Source organism: Ovis canadensis, chromosome 8, assembly GCF_042477335.2.
Source record: "Ovis canadensis isolate MfBH-ARS-UI-01 breed Bighorn chromosome 8, ARS-UI_OviCan_v2, whole genome shotgun sequence".
Lineage (NCBI taxonomy): Eukaryota > Metazoa > Chordata > Mammalia > Artiodactyla > Bovidae > Ovis > Ovis canadensis.
In genome coordinates, this window is record NC_091252.1 from 91,337,821 (window position 1) to 91,359,742 (window position 21,922).

Here is a 21,922-nt window from a genome sequence, read left to right on the forward strand (position 1 = left end):
AGGTCTCCTAGTTGGTAAACATGGCTGAGCTGCACATTCCCAACCCCAGTCCTGTGATCTACCTTGGATCTATGTTACCTTGGAGACAAATGCACAGATGCATTTCCTAAACCACTGATGAAAACTTCCCCTATGTGCATGGATGCTTCTGTCTGATTGGTGTCCAGAGCTAGATGCATTTTGCAATGGTCTGCCTAATTGAACCAATAAAGAAAAAAAAATTATTTGGAATAACCACAGCCATTAAGCTGTGTTTTGGACACATGGAAGGATGGGGTCAGTCATCTAGTGCTCCTCTGACCCACCTCACTGATAACATAGCTCTTGAGAGAGTGTGAATTTCATGTCAAAGTTTAAGAGTTTATACTTAAAGCCTAAATTTTCCTGGGAAGAGTACAACCAAACAGGACAATATCCTAAAGTGCTTTGTTACTTGTAGGTAATTTAAAAATTAAAAGAATTTTTTTTCCATTGTGATATTTTTAGCAATACTTTTGGTCATGTAGAAAAAACAAGATAGTTGCTCAGGGACTTCCCTGATGGTCCAGTGGTTAAGACTCTGTGCTTTCACTGCAGGGGGCACAGGTTTGATCCCTGGTCAGGGAACTAAGGTTCCACAGGCCGTGTGGGGTGGCCAAATAAAAATAATTGCTCAGAATCCGTGTCAGAGTGCTTTTTGAAAGATGGATCTTCAGTAAGAACAATGAACTCTTCAGAGTATGTTGAAAGGCAGTAGTATACGGGTCCCTTGCCACTTTTGATGTCTGGCTCTCCTCCTTTCTCCACGGCCTCAGTCATCCCAGCTGATTTTACTGTCAACTGAAGTTGCAGGTGCCACAAGGCTACAGCCTCTACTATAACTATTCCATTTTTCAATTTAAAGTCCCTTCCAGGAGGTAAGACCAATGGATCCTGCTGCTGCTGCTAAGTCTCTTCAGTCATGTCTGACTCTGTGTGACCCCCTAGAGGGCAGCCCACCAGGCTCTCCCGTCCCTGGGATTCTCCAGGCAAGAACAGTATCCTGACTGCACATCATTTGATTGATTGATGCTAGTTGTGAATAAATCCATCTTTCCTTTGTACTTTATCCTTTTTATAACCCAACTCCAATTTTCCCTCCTTACCCCATCCTGTGTTAGCAGTACAAACTTTCAGATACCTTCCTGCTATTTCCCCAGGTGGAGCTACCTCAGCCATAGATATTTCATCTGTAATTAATATTTACATAATTTGCAAGTGCTTTTCTTGGTATGATATTATTGTCTTAAGAAAGAGGATTTGTTGTCAAGGTGACCAAGAAGGTGCAAAGTACAATATGGATTTTCTTACACTCTGACTGTTTAGAAGGTTTTGTCAGATGACTGCAAAATTCCCAATGGTGGCTTGACAGCATCTGAATTTTCTGCCTCTTCACATTGCTTATGTAGGCCCTGACCACCTATCCATTTCCCCTAAAGTTTACTAACACAGTAGTTTTTCCAACCAACCTTGATTCTACCTCCATTAAATTCAATCTCCTCACTGGTCACACTCAGCAATCATCTCATACATTCCAGGCTCCAAAGAGTACAAAGGAAAACTGGAGGAAGGAAAAACGGAGGAGATTAGAGGTAAGGCTCAAGGGGTAAGAAGTTTTTTTTGCAAAACTAAAGCCACACTGTTCCTGATTATTTTTAGACCATACAGAGTTTTGAGGATGGGCAAGAAGTAGAGAAATAGAGCTTTTAAAAGGTGCTGAAAGGAAAAAGAATAGATATTGTGATGTAGAGGCACCAGGGCTGTCTTTAAATATTTCATCATTCTCCTCCTGTATATTCTTCCATTTATCCCTTATCTGATAAGTTATCGTGTGCTGAGTCCCAGGAGTGCTGGGTCCTCGGTGCCAAGAGGAATAAGAAGTGAGCTGATTTCAAAAAACTACAGTGCAGCAAACCAGCTGTCAGTTCATGTCATTTGATTCTGGCTCTGACTCTTAATCTGCCCCCTCTTCATTCCAGGTCCCTCACTACATGCCTTTACTATATTTTACTTGCATTTTTGCAACATTTTGCTTCCACCCCAGTGCTGCAGCCAAAGTAGCTACTTTTCTAAAGCAGACAGAACAAGTCCTAACTCTGCTTATATGTCTGAAATGACCCCCCCTAAGAAGCTGGTCCCCAGCTCCCCCTCCAGCTTTGCCTCTTTCCATGTCTCAGTATACCCCCATGATCCAGCCACACCTGACTCCACCAGCATATCTGTATGATTTTGTTTGTGCTTTCTGGAATGTTCTTCTTTCTCTTTTATGTCTGGTGTTAATCAGAACTCTTCAGAGAAACAGAACCAATAGAATACTCACACACACACCAGCTATTTATTTATTTTAAGGAACTGTCTCACACAATTACGGGAGCTGGCAAGTTTTCAATTGTGCTGTAGGCTGAAAAGTCAGGAGAGGGTTGTAGTCTGGAGTCAGGGGAGCAGACTGAACACCCAGGCAGGGTTTCTTATTTTTTACACAGCAGTCTTGAGGAGAATTTATTCTATTTTGGGAAACCTCAGCCTTTGCTCTCAATACTTTCAGCTGATTGGATGAAGCCCACCCACATTGTGGAGGGTAATCTGCTTTACTCGAAGTCTACTGATTTAAATGTCGCTGCTGCTGCTAAGTTGCTTCAGTCCTGTCCGACTCTGTGCGACTCCGTAGACGGCAGCCCACTAGACTCCCCCGTCCCTGGGATTCTCCAGGCAAGAATACTGGAGTGGGTTGCCATTTCCTTCTCCCAGGCGTGAAAGTGAAAAGGGAAAGTGAAGTCGCTCAGTTGTGCCCAACTCTTCGCGAGCCCATGGACTGCAGCCTACCAGGCTCCTCCGTCTATGGGATCTTCAGGGCAAGAGTACTGGAGTGGGTTGCCATTGCCTTCTCCGTGATTTAAATGTTAAGTACATCTTAAAAAATACCTTCATAGCACCATGTAGACTGGAGTTTGACCAGCTTTGTCACAGCTTAGTGAATTTTAACCATTACGTAAAATGACACATAAAATTAACCATCACATGCCTCAAACCTTCACCTCTTTAAAATAAGACCTCTGATGGAAGCTTTCTTACCCTGGCATAGTTTAGCCAGGTTTGAAGTGAAGTCACTCAGTCGTGTCCGACTCTTTGCCACCCCATAGACTGCAACCTGCCAGGCTCCTCTGTCCATGGGATTTTCTAGGCAATAGTACTGGAGTGGATTGCCATTTCCTTCTCCAGGGGATTTTCCCAACCCAGGGCTCGAACCCCGGTCTTCCACATTGTAGGCGGAGGCTTTACCGTCTGAGCCACCAGGGAAGTCCAGCCTGGGGCTAAACGGAGTTGTAGATCAGGGATCAGTATTGGCACTAGGGGGCAGCAATCTGTTCATTTTCCCAGCTAAGGAGGAGTGGTTCTCCAAGGAACCACTTTACCTTCTGACCTGAGCCTTAAACAGTGAACTGAAATTCAACAGGAAGAAAGAGATATAAGAGTTTTCTAGGCAAGGGGAGCAGCCAGTTCAAAGACAGAATCACAAAATCACACAGCTGTGAGGGAACAGCAAGCAAGTATTGGGGTGGAAACTAGAGAGCTAGGCCAGACCCAGATCACAGAGGGGCTTTGTTAATTTCCTGGGCCTGCTGTAACCACCTACCACAAGTTGGAAGTTTAAACCACAAAAAGTTGTCCTACACTGCTGGTGGCTGACACCTTTCTCCCTCCTTAGCTTGGAGCTGCGTAATTCCAGCCTCAGCCTCCACCTTCACTCGGCCTTCTCCTCTCTGTGTCTTTGTCTCCTCCTTTTCTGTCTCCTGTGAGGACAGCCCATCCTCATATTTAAAAGGCCCATCCTATCCAGGATAATCTCATCTCAGATGTGTGTGCATGCTCAGTCGCTCAGCCTTGTGTACTCTTTTGTGACTGCATGTACTGTAGCTCTCAGGTTCCTCTGTCCATGGCGTTCTCCTGACAAGAAAACTGGAGCGGGTTGCTATTTCCTCCTCCAGGATATCTTCCCAAGCCAGGGATCGAACCCACCTCTCCTGCATAGGCAGGCGGACTCTTTACTGATGAGTCACCTGGGAAGCCCCAATCTCATCTCAGATACTTCCCTTTATTATGCCAGCAAGACCCTTATTCCAAATGAAGTCACATTCTGACATTCCAGGTGGACCTATCCTTTGGGGAGACACAATTTAATTCACTACAGCCTTGTGGGAAAAGTGATAGATGTGGATCTGAGCCTGCATTCAAGGACCACAGATTCAGGTTCCAGGTGGCTAACCTCAGTGAGCGAGGGCCCAAGGTGCCTGCTGTGACCAGCCTCATCTGAGAGGAGCAGCCGCTGCTCAGCTCTTGAAGGAACGTGGGCCAACACTGTCACATCGCTTCAAGTTTTGAAGAAAGCTCAGACTTCTAGAATTTTACCTAAAATCTCATTTCAAAATTTGGAAACAAGTTGAAGTGAAAACAAAACCAAGACTGACATCACAGTATGAGCCCAAGAAATGAGTCTGTTACCTGGGGATGGCCCATGGATGCTGGGTTTAGAAGGGTCGCTGTAATAGATGATTAGCCCTGTAAAAGTGGGAAACGCAGGGTTCAGAGTGCAGGGCCCAGGTTGCTTCACGAGAAGACAATCTTGGTGTCAGAGTGGAGGATGGATCAGAGGGACTGAGCCTCAAAGCCAGAAGGCACAGTAGGAGGTCACTACGGTAGGCCAGGAGAGGCTACCAGAAAAGGCAATGGCACCCCACTCCAGTACTCTTGCCTGGAAAATTCCATGGATGGAGGAGCCTGGTAGGCTGCAGTCCATGGGATCGCTAGGAGTTGGACACAACTGAGTGACTTCACTTTCACGCATTGGAGAAGGAAATGGCAACCCACTCCAGTGTCCTTGCCTAGAGAATCCCAGGGACGGGGGAGCCTGGTGGGCTGCTGTCTATGGGGTCGCACAGAGTTGGACACGACTGAAACAACTTAGCAGCAGCACCAGCAGCAGGAGAGGCTACATTCAGTTAACTCAAGGATTGGCAGTCTAAATGCACCACTGGGGCCCTATGAACGCTTACTGAATGATCCAGGAATTAGCTGGCACTTAAAATAACTACGATGTATGAAATAGTAAAACCCAAGGAGACAAAAATGTTTTCCTAGAGAGTTAAAATATCAAAGAACTCTTTTTTCTCTTTTTTAAGAAATAGATCTATCGACAACCATTCTGCTTTCATTTTCAAATGAAAAATATAACTGCACACACAACTAATTAAATTAATATAGCTTATTATGACAAAAATAATTTTCTTTTAACTTTGTGGACAGCACCACATTTTATATTAAGCTGCTAATACTCATAACTATATGATTTCAAAATCAGCCAAGCTTGAAAAATTATTGTCTCTGACATACTCCATGATCAAAGCAACCCCAATTATAATATTATATTAACCAAGCTAAAAAATAGGATTACAATTTCTAACCTTTCTGAATGGTAATTAGTCATCTAACTATGTATCCACATTTATTTGATATATTTGCATAGTTAATTAATTATGATTTATTTAAAAGTATTCCATTTGTAAAACTTTGCTCTCCTTAGCCTACAAATCAAATTGTCAAGGGATAAATTTAATTTTAAAATATCTTTTAAAAATCATGTTAAGATATGTTTAAGTCATAGGAAAAGAAAGTGCTAAAAACATGTGATTCTTTCTCTTTTGAAAAGTTACACTTTTAAGAAGAGATGGGGGCTGATTTTGAGGAAGTTAATAACTTAAATGCAAATGAATTCTCCTTCAGAACAATTGAGTAAATGATGAACTAGAAAATATAGTGTCCCTAAACAGTGCTGGATGTACACCCAAAAAGAAAGCTTTCAAATCTATAGGATTTATTAGGCTGTAGTACATCAGTGCATGAGTTAAATTACATGATCTCGAACACTCAGAGAGATGCATCCCCACTGAGTCACTCAAGGTGAATCAAGGTCAAACTATTGCAGAGCATAGATTAAAAGGTTAAAAACCATTTAAAATGAGTACCACAAATTAAAATGGATGTGTACCTACATGAACTTAACCAACCAGGTGAAAAATTCAATTATTCAGTTGTTTATAAATATCAAAATATCTGGATGAAGAAAGCTTCCAGATTTGACCTGGATTTTCTGGACTGTGTGAATGTATCTGTACAAGTTTAATTTCTGGGACTTCTGATCAAGGCTGTGGCATCCACAGATGCAGAGAACTCCAGGACTGCTTATAATGGACAGAAATTGTCACCAAAACTACTACTAAATATTAACAAAGAAATTTACGATAAAAATAGAAAACTTCAGGTAGCAAAATGAAGTGGCACAGTAAGCAAAGAAGTAGTGGTGGGACGCAGGTTCCAGTGTGGAAACTCACCTCAGGACCTACAGGTCAGGAAAGATGCTCCACACACACCCAAAAGATGATCCAGGCTCCCTTCCTGAAGGAAGAAGCTGTGACATCACTATTCTGTCAATAAGAACTGAAAGATCTTTGCTTGTAATCCTGGAAGACCAATTCATACCTTACTGTGGGAGGAAACAATTGCCTTGAGAGTGGAACCCTGAATTTGTGCTGAAAGGCAATAAAACATGGAGCCACGAATTAATGTAAAAACAGTTCATAAACAGTGACACTTTTAGGATCTTGGCAGAGACGCTGAAAAATGTTCCATGCAAAGTAGAACTCAAATTTTGGGTTTCCCTTAAGACTGAGAGATAACCTTTCATAGGAAAATTTCTCATACAGTCAAGGTTTTGTACAAAGGAAGAAAATCCATAGACATTAAATTAGATAGTTACCATCTCAATTATTAGGAATAAAGGAGCAATAGCTACATAAAGAGAAATTATTCCAGCTTATTTTTAAAAGTAATTGAACTACATCTGAGGTATTATCTGTAAAGACTAAAAGAACTAAAATATACTTTAAGTGGTAATATTACTGTAAGACTGTTGTGTCCACTGAAGGATAAAGAAAGTGAATATTTATACTTGAGTCATTGAGAACCAAGGTTTTCAATGTGGGAAAAAATGATACAGATATGAGCTCAATGAGGCCAAGTAGAAACTCTATAATTATGGATTTAAACTAGAAATAGTTCAAATATATAAAGTTCAGTATAAAGTCTTGATAGATTTATCTACTTCTTGTCCAGTCACCAAGTCATGTCCAACTCTTTGGGACCCCATGAGCTGCAGCACACCAGGCTTTTCTGTCCTTCACTGTCTCCTAGAATTTGCTCACACTCAGGTCCATTGAGTCAGTGATGCCACCCAACCATCTCATCTTCTGCTTCCCCGTTCTTCTCTTGCCCTCAGTTTTTCGCAGCATCAGGATCTTTTCCAATGAGTCAGTTCTTCACTATGTTAGTAAAAAAAAAAAAAAAAGAAAAGAAAAGAAAAGAAAAAAACCAGAACACACACACACCAAAAAACAAAAACAGTTGTGAGGGTGGGAAGGGTCCAAATAGCAATGGGCAATGAACATCTCTTGGTTCAGGTTGTGGTTTCTAAATACCATTCAAATACCAAACAAAGAAGCCACAAATCCATGGATAAGTACTTAAGTTCTGGAACAGGAAGTTTATAAGAGCCTGGACTACCTTGTCATACCTGAAATCAAGGGAATTATCAAAGACTCTAAGTTACATGTCAAAGTGACTTAAAAGCCGAATTGAGAAAGTTCCCACAGGTCAGAGATGGGACCCTTTGAAGACCAAGAAAGACCACAGCATATCAAATGTATCTAAATGCGAGAGTTCGTGAAGGTATTAAAAGGAAGCACTTCCTTTGTCATCTTTTGAAGCGGTTGGGGCACCAACTCATTTGAAAACTCTTAAATAAAAGAAAAAAGTCAAATATTTTTACATTCTTATCCTTTCTGTTTGAACTGTACCTGGGGTAACCAAATAATTGATGAAGAAAATTTCTCTCTCTAGGAGGATTGGTTTCAAGCTTATGAATACAAAAGGAATAATAATATTAAAACAGTCATTTCAAAATTCAACTTGAGTGAATTTAGGCAATTTTAGGACTTCCCAGGTGGTGCTAGTGGTAAAGACCCTCCTGCAAAAGCAGGAGACATAAGAGACACGGGTTCAGGAAGATCCCCTGGAGAAGGATATGGCAACCTACTCCAGCATCCCTGCCTGGAGAATTCCATGGACAGAGGAGCCTAGTGGGCTAGAGTGTCACAAAGAGTTGGACAAAACTGAAATGACTTAACACATAGCACAGGCAATTTTTATCACTAACTGATAACATCAAAAAAAGAAAATCAACCAGGCATTATGAATCTCTTCATGGTATATAACATTATGAAGTATTTTTGCCAAACAAAGTAATGAATATGATCAGGTTTCTAGGTCTAACTACCAGTTTTCAGGAAATAGTGGGTATATAGGAGAGTACTTAAAATAGTAAATAATTGCATGAATTAATAAAAGATAAGTAAAACAACATAATAAAGATAAAACTGAAGCAGTGAACCCAACAACAGTTTAAAAAAGGAAACAGGAATAGTATGAATAACTAAAATTTAAAGAATCACAGAATAGTATGACTGACTAAAATAGATAAACATATGACTTTCAAGAAAAATATACATTGGTGCAATGTACTCAAGGAGAGACAGAAGACTGAGTAGAAAAATAATTATTAAAGAAATGGATTAAAAGTCAAAATCCTACCCTGTCCTTTCCCAGGGCAGTGATAAGACAAATGCCTGAGAAGTTTTAGAAGAAAGTGTTATGGAAACTTTACAGATGCTCTCTCTTTTATAAAAGCAGTTTTATGCTAGTATAATCTTGATAATCAAACAACAAAATCAACTCAATCTTGCTTTGAAATGATGTAAACATACTAAGTAAAATATTAGAAAATTGACAATATGGGTTATAGAAAAAATTGTTAGAACCAACTATGGTTTATTTAAGGAATTCAAGAATTGTTTTAAAAAAGATTAGACATCTCTAAATATTATTCACTGTATTAATAAATTCAGATTAAAGCCAATATAACTGTTCAATGATTAGAGAAAAATTATTCTATAAAAGTCAATATTCCTTTATGATGAAAGCTCTTATTAAGCTACAAACATGAAATAGAGTTCTTAAGCTAAAGGAGGGCATCTAAGAAAAAGTTATAATGATCCTCACACTTACATAACTTAAAAGAATTTTCATTAATGTGCTTTATAAAACAAGGATGCTCATTATAGTCATCCAACCTTGTTCTCATGGAACTAACCAACAAGATAATAAGAGAAATAGGGACATCCCTGGAGGTCCAGTGGTTAAAACTCCAGGCTTCCACAGCAGGGGCATGGGTTTGATATCTGGTCAGGGAACATGCCATTCAGCACTGCCACCCAAAATAATAATAATAATAAATAAATAGATAAACAAATTCTTATTTAAAAAGGTAATAAGGAAATAAACTGCAATTTACAGAACTGTAAAGAAGAAGGCAGACTGCCGATGATGATCTACATGTGTGATCCAAGAGAACCAACTGACAGAATATTATAGCTATTAATACTAAAAGATTTTAGGAACGTTAGTATATAAAAATTAACACAGAGAATTCATAGATTTTCTATTTCTAAAATATAATCGATTTTAAAATCCTATTCACAGTGGCAATAAAATTTGTGAGGTAGCCAGGAACAAATTTAGCAAAAGATATGTTAGACTGTTATGGAGAAATTTTACTCTGTTGCAGAACATTGAAATAGGATTACAGTAATAAATATATCATTTTCATGAATGAGAAGACTCACAATAATGAAGATACCATTTCCCTACCAAATAAATTTTGAAATTCAATGTAGTTAGAATTAAAATCCCATCACTAAGTTTTTAGAGTTTGTGAAGAAGATTCAAAGCTTAAAATGGAAGAAAAAAAAAATTGAAAACAAGTGAAGTGAAGTGAAAGTCACTCAGTCATGTCTGATTCTTTGCAACTATAGAGTCCATGGAATTCGAAAACTATCTAAGATAATTCTAAAAACAAAATTAAACAATGGTAATAGGCACAAACAAAGAAAAGATAACTATTCTATAAGATACCAAGATAATATAAAGCTTAATTTAAAATATGGTGTAATATAAAGCAATATAAAATGATATGCTTTTTGAATAAGAAAAAAATTGTTGAATAGTACAGAATATAAAGTCTAGTGGCAGATTTGTCTTATGTGGGAACTTATGTGAAAGGTGATATTACAACTCAGTGGGCAGAAAATAGACTGTTAATATGTGATAAGGCGATAAATGGCTCTCAGTATGGAAAAAATAGACTCCCTTTCTCACCATATAACATATAAATGAATTCTGTGTGGATTAAATGCCTAAAAGTGAAAACCAAAAATGTGAAACTATTAGAAGAAAATACAGGTGGTAGTTTTATCAACTGAGAATAAAAAAAAAGGATGTCTTAACCAAGGAGATTTATACATTTGGCCACATCACAATTAAAGCTCTAATTAATGCAGTAATAAACGCAAACCTGTAGTTAAAGGTATTTGAAAACTGAAAAAACTAACAAATATTAATGATATATTATATATATTATTTTATTGTTTATATTTATCATTATACATCATATATTAATTATATATAATATATATTATATCTACTACTGCGGGCAGGAATCCCTTAGAAGAAATGGAGTAGCCATCATGGTCGACAAAAGGGTCGGAAATGCAGTACTTGGATGCAATCTAAAAATGACAGAATGATCTCTGTTCAATTCCAAGGCAAACCATTCAATATCACAGTAATCCAAGCCTATGCCCCAACCAGTAACGCTGAAGAAGCTGAAGTTGAATGGTTCTATGAAGACCTCCAAGACTTTGTAGAACTAACACCCAAAAAAGATGTCCTTTTCATTATAGGGGACTGGAATGCAAAAGTAGGAAGTCAAGAAACACCAGGAGTAATGGGCAAATTTGGCCTTGGAATATGGAATGAAGCAGGGCAAAGGCTAGTAGAATTTTGCTATGACACACTGGTCATAGCAAACACCCTCTTCCAACAACACAAGAGAAGACTCTACATGTGGACATCACCAGACGGTCAACACCGAAATCAGATTGATTATATTCTTTGCAGCCCAAGATGGAGAAGCTCTGTACAGTCATCAAAAACAAGACCGGGAACTGACTGTGGCAAAGATCATGAGCTCCTTACTGCCAAATTCAGACTGAAATTGAAGAAAGTAGGGAAAACCACTAAACCATTCAGGTATGACCTAAATCAAATCCCTTATGATTTTACAGTGGAAGTGAGAAATAGCTTTAAGGGACTAGATCGGATAGAGTGCCTGATGAGCTACGGACTGAGGTTCATGACATTGTACAGGAGACAAGGATCAAGACCATCCCCATGGAAAAGAAATGCAAAAAAGCAAAATGGCTGTCTGAGGAAGCCTTACAAACAGCTGTGAAAAGAAGAGAAGCGAAAAGCAAAGGAGAAAAGGAAAGATATAAGCATCTGAATGCAGAGTTCCAAAGAATAGCAAGAAGAGATAAGACAACCTTCCTCAGTGATCAGTGCAACGAAATAGAGGAAAACAACAGAATGGGAAAGACTAGAGAGCTCTTTAAGAAATTTAAACATACCAAGGGAACATTTCATGCAAAGATGGGCTCGATAAAGGACAGAAATGGTATGGACCTAACAGAAGCAGAAGATATTAAGCAGAGGTGGAAAGAAAACACAGAAGAATTGTACAGAAAAGATCTTCACGACCAAGATAATCATGATGGTGTGATCACTCATCTAGAGCCAGATATTCTGGAATGTGAAGTCAAGTGGGCCTTAGAAAGCATCACTATGAACAAAGCTAGTGGAGGTGATGGAATTCCAGTTGAGCTATTTCAAACCCTGAAAGATGATGCTGTGAAAATGCTGCACTCAATATGCCAGCAAATTTGGAAAACTCAGCAGTGGCCACAGGATTGGAAAAGGTCAGTTTCATTCCAATCCCAAAGAAAGGCAATGCCAAAGAATGCTCAAACTACCGCATGATTGCACTCATCTCACATGCTAGTAAAGTAATGCTCAAAATTCTCCAAGCCAGGCTTCAGCAATGTGTGAACCGTGAACTCCCAGATGTTCAAGCTGGTTTTAGAAAAGGCAGAGGAACCAGAGATCAAATTACCAACATCCGCTGGATCGTGGAAAAAGCAAGAGAGTTCCAGAAAAACATCTATTTCTGCTTTCTTGACTATGCCAAAACCTTTGACTGTGTGGATCATAACAAACTGTGGAAAATTCTGAGAGATGGGCATACCAGACCACCTGACCTGCCTCTTGAGAAACTTATATGCAGTTGTCAGGAAGCAACAGTTCGAACTGGACATGGAACAACAGACTGGTTCCAAATAGGAAAAGGAGAACATCAAGGCTGTATATTGTCACCCTGCTTATTTAACTTATATGCAGAGCACATCATGAGAAACGCTGGACTGGAAGAAACACAAGCTGGAATCAAGATTGCTGGGAGAAATATTAATAACCTCAAATATGCAGGTGACACCACCCTTATGGCAGAAAGTGAAGAGGAACTAAAAACCTCTTGATGAAAGTGAAAGAGGAGAGTGAAAAAGTTTCCTTAAAGCTCAACATTCAGAAAACCAAGATCATGGCATCTGGTCCCATCACTTCATAGGAAATAGATGGGGAAACAGTGGAAACAGTGTCAGACTTAATTTTTGGGGGCTCCAAAATCACTGCAGATGGTGACTGTAGCCATGAAATTGAAAGACGCTTACTTCTTGGAAGAAAAGTTATGACCAACCTAGATAGCATATTGAAAAGCAGAGACATTACCTTGCCAAAAAATGGTCTGTCTAGTCAAGGCTAGAATGCGAGAGTTGGACTGTGAAGAAAGCTGAGCGCCGAAGAATTGATGCTTTTGAACTGTGGTGTTGGAGAAGACTCTTGAGAGTCCCTTGGACTGCAAGGAGATCCAACTAGTCCGTTCTAAAGGAGATCAGCCCTGGGTGTTCTTTGGAAGGAATGATGCTAAACTGAAACTCCAGTACTTTGGCCACCTCATGCAAAGAGTTGTCTCATTGGAAAAGACTCTGATGCTGGGAGGGATTGGGGGCAGGAGGAAAAGGGGATGACAGGATGAGATGGCTGGATGGCATCACTGACTCAATGGATGTGAGTTTGAGTGAACTCCAGGAGATGGTAATGGACATGGAGGCCTGGCGTGCTGCGATTCATGGGGTCGCAAAGAGTCGGACATGACTGAGTGACTGAATTGAACTGAACTGAACTGAATATATGTATTATATATAATAGTGGCTTCCCTGGTGGCTCAGATTGTAAAGCATCTGCCTGCAATGCAGGAGACCCGGGTTCAATTCTTGAGTTCGGAAGGTACCCTGGAGAAGGAAATGGCAACCCACTCCAGTACTCTTGCCTAGAAAATCCCATGGACAGGTGAACCTGTAGGTTACAGTCCATGGGGTCTCAAAGAGTTGGACATGACTGAGCAACTTCACTTTCCTTAATGATATATAATTAATATCTGTAATATAAGGAAGATAGGAAATTCTAGAAATCCATAAGAAAGAGACAGAAAACTCTCTAGAAAACTAAACACATGAAATTGGACAGCTATGAGAAGAGGAAATTAAATTGGTTAAAACACCAATAAAAGGAAATCTAGCTTTATTAATAATTGGAGAAATACAAACTGAAGAAACAAAGTACCCTTTCTGGCTCATTTGATTGGCAAAAATTAAAATGCCAGAGTCTATTGAGTTGGCATTAAGGAAAAGGAACTCCTCCAAACTGATAATTGTGAAAACCACCCCGGAAAGCCATTGAGTAGTATGTCGTCCTCTAGAATATGTTTACACTATACCTAGCAACTCTGCTAGGTACCTGCCTTAAAGAAACTCTCAGACATGTATCTGAGAAGATATGTACAAGAAGTTTGTTGCAGCTTTTTTTTTTTTTTTAAAAAAAGGATTAAAATATACACTATCTCATGTCTACAACTAGGAGAATGTATGTTGCTGCTGCTAAGTCACGTCAGTCGTGTCCGACTCTGTGCGACCCCATAGATGGCAGCCCACCAGGCTCCTCTGTCCCGGGGATTCTCCAGGCAAGAATACTGGAGTGGGTTTTCCGTTTCCTTCTCCAATGCATCCGTGCATGCTAAGATGCTTCAGTGGTGTCCGACTCTATGCGACCCTATGGACAGCAGCCCACCAGGCTCCTCTGTTGACAGGATTCTCCAGGCAAGAACACTGGAGTGGGTTGCCAATTCCTCCTCCAAGAGAACATATAAAAGGCATTTAATTCTGAACTATGTTTCCCATTATAATTCTGGGTTTTATCTTTATGATTCTTAATCAAATTCATCTCTTGCCCCGTGTTTTGTCATTGACTTGGGGTACAAAATTTTGTGATCTCCCCATCCTCAATGATTTTCTGTGATTGCATTTCTATATGTTTTTATGGATCCTTGACTAGGGAAAAAAATGGACCAGATATTTAAAATAACAAAGCTTGGTTTTGGAGGATGGCCCTCAATAACAAATGAAGACTCAGGAGAAAGAAGAAATTTATGAGGTGAATGGAAGAGGATGGGACTGAAGAAGGCTTTGGGATGGTGAGTGACTGGGAGTTCATGGGATCTGGAGAATATGAAGGGGGGTGTGAATCAGTTTGAAAACCAGAGGCTGTATCCTTCCAGTACTAAGTTCTAGGTCAAATTTTCTGGCTGAAATTAAAAAAAAAATGATTGAGCAAATATTTTATTAAAAATGTTATCTTCATTAAAAATATTTTTATAAGCATAAACAACCTTTTTAATACAGTCTTGTTGTTGACTTTGGGGCATGGATGGTATGAGACTATCTTCTTCTTTTATGATTATATGTTAATTACATATTCTGATTACATTACACAGCAATTACATATTCCCTTGCTTCAGCCTTTCCAAAGGCAGTGTTTTAGACGATCTTGAAGTAGTCTTTCATAAATTATCACTTAATAAAAGAAAAGAAGCGTAGCCAATTATAATTAAGTGTTCAAGAGCTAACATTTTTTTTTCTTTGTGAAAATAAGTGCTGGGAAATTTGTGCAGCCTAGTGTTCTGAGAGACTAAAAAACCTGATAGCAACTGAAAAACGACATTGTTAAATAAATGAGGTGCAAAATTTGATTTACCTAATATTGTTACAGTCTGGTGGGGAAAATCCACAATATTCTTCATCCTGTCACTTACAAATTAAAAAAGTATCTGTTGTTTACTTAGTCCCTAAAATGCTGTGGCTGTTGGCACAATTGTAGATACTGGGGTTGACCCAAGCGGTTCCATGTTGGGGAACATGTGAATACTGCACGCATGAACACACATGCTAACATATTTATGTCTACATTTTGAGGACAGGTGTGATTTGTGTGTGTGGGTGCCATGACATGAATATTAGTTACAATTACAATAAGTTACAGTTTAAGGTGGCTGGTGATACTCTTCTGCTCACCTCTCTCGAATAATTTACAAACTTTCACTTATGTGCAAATTTAGGACTCTCTATCATGCAGATCATTTAGGAGAAAATTTTAAACTTTTGGTAATTGCTCTACTAAATCATTATTTAGGTTTATGTCATTGCATCCATTCAGTTTTGGGTCACTTAGGAAGGTAGAATAGAAGTGCCATTCAGGTTCAAGTTTAGTTTAAGCAAAATTAATTATCTGTCTAGTGGTTTATCTGGATTGTGTTGGACCTGTTAATTAAATTTCAGCAGTATAGAGTTAGCCAAGTAAATGATGGAGGGATAATTTTGGAAACTGACAATATGGTATTCCTGAATATTCTAGTAGAACCCTCAGTAGATTTAGTGTTGTTAGTCTCAAGTTTTCACTTCTGGTTTTTAGCTTTTGTCTATATAGTCACAGAAATGAATTATTTGATTATTCTGTGATGCCAGCCACTGTGCTTTTGTGCAGACTTTCTGGGTGGCTCAGAGGGTAAAGCGTCTGCCTGCAACGTGGGAGACCCAGGTTCAATCCCTAGGTTGAGAAGATCCCCTGGAGAAGGAAATGGCAACCCACTCCAGTATCCTTGCCTGGAAAATCCCATGGACAGAGAAGCCTGGTAGGCTACAGTCCATGGGGTCACAAAGAATCGGACACGACTGAGCGACTTCACTTGGTTACTTGGTTGAGCAGGTTAGGCAAACAGGGTACCGGATTCAACAGGCTGAGTTCCTGTGAATCCTGGCTCTGCTCTCCCCAGCTGGATAACATTGGCTAAAATTCCAACCTTCCTGCGCCTCAGTTTCCACACCCACACAATGGGATGATCATCACACTCATAAGGTGATTCCAATGATATATTAAGATAGTATATGTCAATTCCTGGGCACTGTGCAGTGTAAATGCATAAAACATAATAGTTAGTGTTACTCCAAGTCCCTGCCGTGTAACAGGATTTTCTGCCCACGTCTTTCATGAGATAGCCAGGTGGCTTGTAACTGGTTTTTTGCTTGTTGCCCACTTAAACCTGGCTGCAAATCTGAATCACTTTTGAAGCTTTAAAACAATATCAGTGTCATATCTATTTCAAAATCCTTTGGATAAGAATTTTGGCGCTTGGCCTGGGTGTCATTTTTTCTTAAATTCTCTTGAAGTGATTCTAAATAGGAGCCAGGGTTGAAAGCCACTGACCAATGAAGTCTTTCTGAAAAGAAAATTCAACTTCTGGCTGAGTGGAGATGCAGGAGAGGGAATAGAGGGATTTATCACTTTCATTTTTACCAAGAAGCACCTAGAAATATAGCCCATGACCCTGCTTCCATTTTCTCACTTGCCATTTCCTTTTGTAGCTGCTGTGGTTAGGTTTCCACCCTCGCCAGGGCACACATTACTGTTGGCTTTCTCCTTGCAGGGTCTGCTTACTTATGTGGTCGACAACTTCTTCCTTCCTTGCATCTTCCTCCTTGTCTTTAATATCAGTCTTGTCTGTTCCCATTCAATTTCTCCTGATTTGTATTTCTAATTTCCTTCATGGACTCTCCTTCCTTTGTCTGTCCTATCAATACCAGGTGCTGAGAATCCCAAAGGTTTTATTCTTGACTCCTTTTCCCTCCTCAAGCTTCATGTTCTTCATCAGCAATCTCAACCATGCCCATGGTTTCACCATAATGGTGATGAACTCCAACCCATTTCTGATCCAGAACTTTGTTCTGAGCTCAAGACGTTGAATTACCAAGTTTGTTGTTGTTTTTGTGACATGTGAAGAATAGTTCCTAGCACATAGGATGGACTTACTTATTTTTAAAATTGAATTAACCTACCAATGAATGGCCTATAAGGTTAGTACCAGACTAAGAGATTGGGATTTCATCCTGGATGCAATGAGAAATCACTGGAAATTTTTATAAACTCAAAATGGATTAAAGATCTAAATGTAAGACCAGAAACTATAAAACTCCTAGAGGAGAACATAGGCAAAACACTCTCTGACATAAATCACAGCAGGATCCTCTATGACCCACCTCCCAGAATACTGGAAATAAAAGCAAAAATAAACAAATGGGATCTAATTAAAATTAAAAGCTTCTGCACAACAAAGGAAAATATAAGCAAGGTGAAAAGACAGCCTTCTGAATGGGAGAAAATAATAGCAAATGAAGCAACTGACAAACAACTAATCTCAAAAATATACAAGCAACTTATGAAGCTCAATTCCAGAAAAATAAACGACCCAATCAAAAAATGGGCCAAAGAACTAAGTAGACATTTCTCCAAAGAAGACATACGGATGGCTAACAAACACATGAAAAGATGCTCAACATCACTCATTATTAGAGAAATGCAAATCAAAACCACAATGAGGTACCACTTCACACCAGTCAGAATGGCTGCGATCCAAAAATCTGCAAGCAATAAATGCTGGAGAGGGTGTGGAGAAAAGGGAACCCTCCTACACTGTTGGTGGGAATGCAAACTAGTACAGCCACTTTGGAGAACAGTGTGGAGATTCCTTAAAAAATTGCAAATAGAACTACCTTATGACCCAGCAATCCCACTGCTGGGCATACACACCGAGGAAACCAGAATGGAAAGAGACACATGTACCCCAATGTTCATCGCAGCACTGTTTATAATAGCCAGGACATGGAAACAACCTAGATGTCCATCAGCAGATGAATGGATAAGAAAGCTGTGGTACCTGTACACAATGGAGTATTACTCAGCCATTAAAAAGAATTCATTTGAGTCAGTTCTGGTGAGATGGATGAAACTGGAGCCGATTATACAGAGTGAAGTAAGCCAGAAAGAAAAACACCAATACAGTATACTAACACATATATATGGAATTTAGAAAGAGGGCAATGACGACCCTGTATGCAAGACAGCAAAAAAGACAGAGATGTGTATAACGGACTTTTGGACTCAGAGGGAGAGGGAGAGGGTGGGATGATTTGGGAGAATGGCATTGTAACATGTATACTATCATGTAAGAATCGAATCGCCAGTCTATGTCCGATGCAGGATACAGCATGCTTGCAGCTGGTGCACGGTGATGATCCAGAGAGATGTTATGGGGAGGGAGGTGGGAGGGGGGTTCATGTTTGGGAACGCATGTACACCGGTGGTGGATTTAAAAAAAAAAAAGTTAACATTCAGAAAAAAAAAATAAATAAAAAGAAAAAAAAATGAAAAAAAAAGAAAATGGATCATATATACTTTGCTTTCAAAAAAAAAAAAAAAGAAATCACTGGAAATTTTTAAAGCAGCAAACTGAAATGATGATATATAGTTTTTTGGGGAAAGATTCACTCTAGCCATATTTCAAGAGGTGGAAAACGGAGGAGACAGATCATAAAAAAGATGAGATAAGAAGATGGCAAAACTGATATTCATTGAGTTGATACAGTGTGCCAGGTAAACAGTACTGAGCTATATACTTTACATGTATTATCTTATTTGATGCGTATACTAGCCTTGAAACAGGTTTTATTGTCCTGTTTACTTCTCTAATAGGAAAACTGGGGATTAGAGAGGGATTTAATACTTTGCATGGCAGCATTAAGTAAGTTACATTGGAGCATGAATCCAAGAAAAATATTGTATAGCTGGGAACTAAGGTTTTGGAGATGGAAGTGAAAGGGAGAACACATATTCAAATGGGAACAGAATCTGGTGCCATTAACTAAGGGCTGATATGGGAGAGGAGGATGGTTGTTCATCTCTATGTTGCCATCTTGAGCATATCCATTGGTCTCGGTAGACTGACGGACTCAAAGCTTCCATCCCATTAAATTATCTGCTCCTAGACAGATCTCATCATTTCATATAAATTTGCATTTGGCATTTTTGGATTTACTATCCCCTGCTTTCACTTTGATGTGATCAATTCTTTCCTCTATTTATTCAAGTAATAAATATCATGCCTACACTTCAAGATTGGTATCTCAAGTTTTGCCTCTTTCATGTCACTTAAAAATTAATTTTAGCCCAAACAAAATCTCTATTCCTTAGAGTATATTCAGTTCAGTTCAGTCACTCAGTCGTGTCCGACTCTTTGCGACCCCATGAATCGCAGCACGCCAGGCCTCCATGTCCATCACCAACTCCCGGAGTTCACTCAGACTCATGTCCATCGAATCTGTGATGCCATCCAGCCATCTCATCCTCTGTTGTCCCCTTTTCCTCCTTCCCCGAATCCCTCCCAGCATCAGAGTCTTTTCCAATGAGTCAACTCTTCGCATGAGGTGGCCAAAGTACTGGAGTTTCAGCTTTAGCATCATTCCTTCCAAAGAACACCCAGGACTGATCTCCTTTAAAACGGACTGGTTGGATCTCCTTGCAGTCCAAGGGACTCTCAAGAGTCTTCTCCAACACCACAGTTCAAAAGCATTAATTCTTCAGTGCTCAGCTTTAGAGTATATTACCTGCCTCCAAAAATTTAGGCAGTGATCATGGGTGGTAGAACCAAATGTTTAAGTGTATGAATTTAGGAGTGAGAAAGACCATTGATTCAAATTAACTGCTGATGACTCTGGCAAATTATTTAACTGTTTTGGGCTGAGCTTTCTTAGCTATAAAACGAGTATTTCAATGGCATGAATATAAAGTACTGTGTGTGTATAAATTACAGTGAACATTAAATAAAGTAATGCATGTATAGTTCTTGGCCCCTTGACCAACACATAGTAAGCACTTAATAAATACTGGCTAATATTGCCTTTATCATTAAATGCTTATATTTATCTCTATGTTCTCCCAGTGTTCTGTTTTACACTTGCATGCTCTGGCTTCCCAGGAACAATGTAATTATCTCAAGGGCAGAAAAGTGTTCAACACATCTGGCAAATTACTAAATACTCAATAAATGCTGAATGAATGTATGATTGCACAACTTCTTTTGCTTTTCTTTCAGTGTTTAGCATAATATCAGACCATACTAAATACTTCGTAAACACTATTAGAGTATTTTAAAATTACTATTCAAAAGCAATGAATAGTATGATCTTAATTAAATAGAAATCCATGTACACTGTAACCAGAGGAATTTTCCCTAAGTTTCATAGTAGCAGAACATTATGCTGATGTCTTTTCTTGGTATCACTTGTATCTGTGTGAATGTCTTCGTCGAGAAATTCACATTTTCTTCATATATGTATCATTGCTGGGACTACAAGGGTGGAGCCTGTTAGTTTATGAAGAGGATACAGCAGAATCCGCTCCTGTCTCCTCTCTCCCTTCCTTCTTTCTCCCCTCCCTCCTGCTCTCCCTCCCTTCCATAACTCTTTTCCTCTCTCCCTCTTTTCTTCCTTTCTTCATTCCTCAAATGGATATCACATGCCTACTGTTTTTAAGGTATGTGCCAGCATTGAAAATCCAAAGAGGAATATGAAGATTCAAAGAGGAAGAAGACTCAGTTATCATCTCAAGGAGCTTATAATTAGGCAGAGGGGGAAATTGACAGTAAATAGACAGTGCAGACCAATAAGAGGAAAACAGGGTTATGCGGCAAGCCTGAGGATCGCAAACTTAAGGTTCATTACACCATTTTCTGTCGTCTTAGATGTATCCAAGACACAACTGAGCATATTATGTGAATGTGAAAACACATCATTGTGATCCTCGGTCTAGAAGATATAGTGCAAAATTAGGCTAGAGCATCTTTTTGGATATTATGTATTTGATTTCATTGATATATAGGACACAATTACTTGAAACACATGTCCACAAAAGTCCGTAAATCAAGTGACCTTTCAATAAATAACAAAGGTGAAAGTTTACTGTCGTCACATGAATCACCTCATTACCAATATTTTAGATTTTTGAAGTAAAATAATGCCATCAGTTAATTAAGCCATCCTTTGGTTTTTAATACCAATGTTTCATAGGTAGGACTCCAAAGTATTTCCAGATGTCATTCTTTACTTCGTAACTGCATTGATATAAATAGTTCTCTTCACAAGAGGGGTGACTGTGGGTGGTGACATTAGTCACTCCGACATTAACTTAAAGCATAGCACAAATGGATAAATATAGAGGTAGCAAGACAAAAGTTACAAAATGTATAACATTTCATTTGTATGTTACAGTTCATGGTCTACCATATTTGATATTTTAATTTGTGACATTAAGCAAATGTCCCCATAAATTCATAAATATGTTTCATAGTGTTATTGCTGGGGAATACTCACAATGTATCTGACTTGTTACCAATGAACAGCTACATATGTCTTGTGTTGTCATCCATGTGACAAGCTACAAACTTGGTATCACTACAGTAGCCATTTATGGGGAATAAAATAATTATGCCTCTGTTGTAAATCACAAGAAGATTTCTCGTTGGAACCATAGGCTATTAATAAGAGTTGCACTCATTACAGATTTA

At 39.0% G+C, this 21,922-nt stretch overlaps 1 non-coding gene across 1 annotated transcript; it reads left to right on the forward strand.

Moving 5' to 3' along the window:
* Nucleotides 1–533: 533 nt before the first annotated feature.
* TRNAE-UUC (transfer RNA glutamic acid (anticodon UUC)) lies at nucleotides 534–606 on the forward strand. Its single transcript has one exon. It is a non-coding gene; the product is annotated as a tRNA-Glu (tRNA).
* The last annotated feature ends 21,316 nt before the right edge of the window (nucleotides 607–21,922 follow it).